Below are 3,069 nucleotides of genomic sequence, written 5' to 3'. Positions count from 1 at the left end.
AATAGGAGGATTTGCATGATAAACCTCCCATTTTACATGAAGTGGCCAACCATCATGTTGTTGTAGACAAAATGTACACTTGATATCCATAATTTATGGTACAAATTGATACAAATTGATAATAGGTTAGGTAAATGTTCCATGATAATGGGTTAGGTAAATGTTTCATGATAATAGGTTAGGTAAATGTTCCATGATAATGGGTTAGGTAAATGTTTCATGATAATGGGTTAGGTAAATGTTTCATGATAAGAATATCATGTCTTTTGTATTAAAGAATTAAATGGATGAAATATGAAGTTTTATTAAAAGAAAAAGGGGTGAAAAGAACAAAGTTTTGTCCATCTTTGTTCATCATAGCTAAAAGTTAGAGAAGAGAAAGGAGAGGAGAAAGCTCTTGAGTATTCGGTCATTAGGAGGAGGAAAATTGAAGGTAAGTTCTTGGTACCTTGCTTCTATTTTGAGGTTCATGAGTTCTTCTTGATTCTACCTTAACTCTTGAAGTATATTTTGATTTTTTTAGTTGTGTTGTGAGCATTTAGTCATGAATTAAAATGAAGGAAATGGTTGTTGTTTCATGTTCTTTTGATGAAAAATGGAAGATAGGTGAAGTTGAGCCAAACAAATGAACATGCATGTGCCTTAGATGCTAAAGGGAAAAATCAGCTAACATGTTGTGCTTTAAAATGATGAAATGGAGATTATACTTAAGTAAAATCATAGATATGTGATGATTGATTGGTGATATGCATGTTTAAATAACATGCATGCAAGTTATGTGTGAAAGAGTGATTTGGTAATAAATCTGCTTGGGACAGCAGCAGTAACGTGACTTTGGAAAATCACCATAAATTTTGGGAGATGAGTTAGAAGGTGAATAAATTATGTAATTAAATCTTAATGAGTCTAGCTTCAAATGAAATAAACAAGAACATATTTTGAATTCTGTACAATGAGAAATTTGATTCGTAATGAAGGGTGGTCAGATTAGTCAAACAGTGAAACATGGGAAATTTTGAGAAAAATCTGGTATTGATTGGCTAAACCAAAAATTCTGAAAATTTTATGGATAGAAGATATATGAGTCTATTTTCAGGGAAAATTAACAGAACTTGATTTGGAGTTTCGTAGCTCCATCTATAAATGATTTAGTGACTGTTGCTCAGGAAGACAGCTTGCAGTGAAATTATGATTATGTGGTAAACATTGACAAAAATTTGTTAATGAGTTGCTTATTGTTTTCTTATAAGCTTACTATGATCTGTAGGTGTGGTTGCCGAATATTATAAGGGGTTAATACGTAGTTCATATTTGAATAGTTAGATTAATGTGTTAGTAATCCAATTGTAGGCGGTTCGTGTGTGGATCTCGTCAGCATATCGTCGCAAATAGGTGTGTAACTAACACCCTCTTTCTTAGTCTAGATCGGCAAAAGCCGAAAAGCCGAAATGTCGAAAACCGGTATTTTGTAGATTTGCATTGTCTGAATGCTCGTGAGGTAAATCGATTAATGTTTTTGGTAAGCTGCAATGTTTGGACCGCAAAGTGCATGATTACGTGCCCTCGATATTTTTGGGCTTAATGGGCCAAAATTGGAATGATGGGCCAACTGCCCAATTCGGTAAGAACCCTCGAGACGTGATTACGTTAGTACGTGAAAAGTAGGAATATGCATGAAAAACCCTAAAATAGATAAATTACTGAAATACCTTTAAAAGTAGAAAATTTACGCTTTTACCCCTAGTAGATAAATTACCAAATACCCTTAGGGTTAAATTGACCTAAATGCATGTTTGATCGTTGTTATTTATCGCATGCCATGTTGTTATTATCGATGCATGGGACCGGGATATTGACGGAGGAAGTCTGAAAGTGGCTTGTCCACATCTTGGAGGCTTTGCCTCAATTTATCGATAATCGAGCGGCAAAGGCCGCAATCGTGGAGTGTTAATTTGGGTGGGTTGAGCTATTCCCACATGGAGTGTATGGCTGGTACGGGTGGAGTGTAGTGGTTGGTGGGTTGAGTAGTCTCCCAAATGGGCTTGCATATGTTATTGATGTTGCATGTATTTTGAAATGGGCCTATGGGCCATCATGTTATCTGAATAAGGGCTAAGGCCCGTTTATTGTAATCTGAAAAGGGATCGGCCGGCACCACTGTTACCCAAATGGGCTTGCATATGTTTCTTGATGTTGCATGTATTTTGAAATGGGCCTATGGGCCCCACATTATCTGAATAAGGGCTAAGGCCCGTTTATTGTAATCTGAAAAGGGCTCGGCCCGATACCACTCATTACTGAATGGGCTTAGGCCCAATGGGCTTGAGCTGACTTGGACTTTGAATGGGTTTTCCTTACACACTGAGTTTCCCCAAACTCACCCCTTTTATTTTCATCCACGCAGGAAATCCCCAACCATAGTGGGCTTGGAGCTGTGAGAGAATTTGGAGTGGCCACCAGTTCTGAAAGTTTGATTTTCTTCTGGTGAACTGGACATTCTTTTAATTACGTTTGAGGTTTTGGGCTTTTAAATGTAATAAGGCCGCTTATTTATTTTTGATGGTTTTTATATGTTTTATTAAGATAGGTAATATTTATATTTGACTGTTGAAATTGGATAGCTTTAAGGCGCGTTTTCAAAAACAGTAATTGTTTTCAAAATAACACAAAAACAAGCAAAGCTTCCGCAATGAAGATATTTTCCAAAGTTAATCACTTTTCCTAAAAAGGACTTAATCAAATCGGTTTCCTAGAAATATACATGACGTTAAGGTATGGCAATGGTGGTTTGCATGTCTAGGATTGGATCCGAAGGGAGTTTGGTACTTAAGCAGTCCGATGGACTCACCTCCTCTTTTCCGGTTTCCTACGGTGCATGACTTCCATTCACTTTAACCCTTAATGAATTAATCTTTTGAACATCAAGTACGATTTTCTGGACTTAGAATGAATTTTTTTTTTATGTTTTTGATGTGGTATGCCGGATCCGGCCATAACTTCTGGGCCGGGTTTGGGGTGGTACATTTAGTGGTATCGAGCTTAGATTACAACAACTCGGTGTGGAATGGG

The 3,069-nt window shown here is 36.9% G+C and overlaps 1 long non-coding RNA gene across 1 annotated transcript; it reads left to right on the top strand.

Moving 5' to 3' along the window:
- The first annotated feature begins 287 nt into the window (after positions 1-287).
- LOC128295552 (uncharacterized) lies at positions 288-2,728 on the top strand. Its single transcript, XR_008286053.1, has 3 exons — positions 288-433; positions 1,351-1,392; positions 2,405-2,728. It is a non-coding gene; the product is annotated as an uncharacterized LOC128295552 (long non-coding RNA).
- Positions 2,729-3,069: the final 341 nt, after the last annotated feature.

Source organism: Gossypium arboreum, chromosome 7 (assembly GCF_025698485.1).
Source record: "Gossypium arboreum isolate Shixiya-1 chromosome 7, ASM2569848v2, whole genome shotgun sequence".
Classification (NCBI taxonomy): Eukaryota; Viridiplantae; Streptophyta; class Magnoliopsida; order Malvales; family Malvaceae; genus Gossypium; species Gossypium arboreum.
The sequence above is the reverse complement of the archived record's forward strand: the minus strand, read 5'-3'. Positions and strand labels throughout refer to the sequence as shown.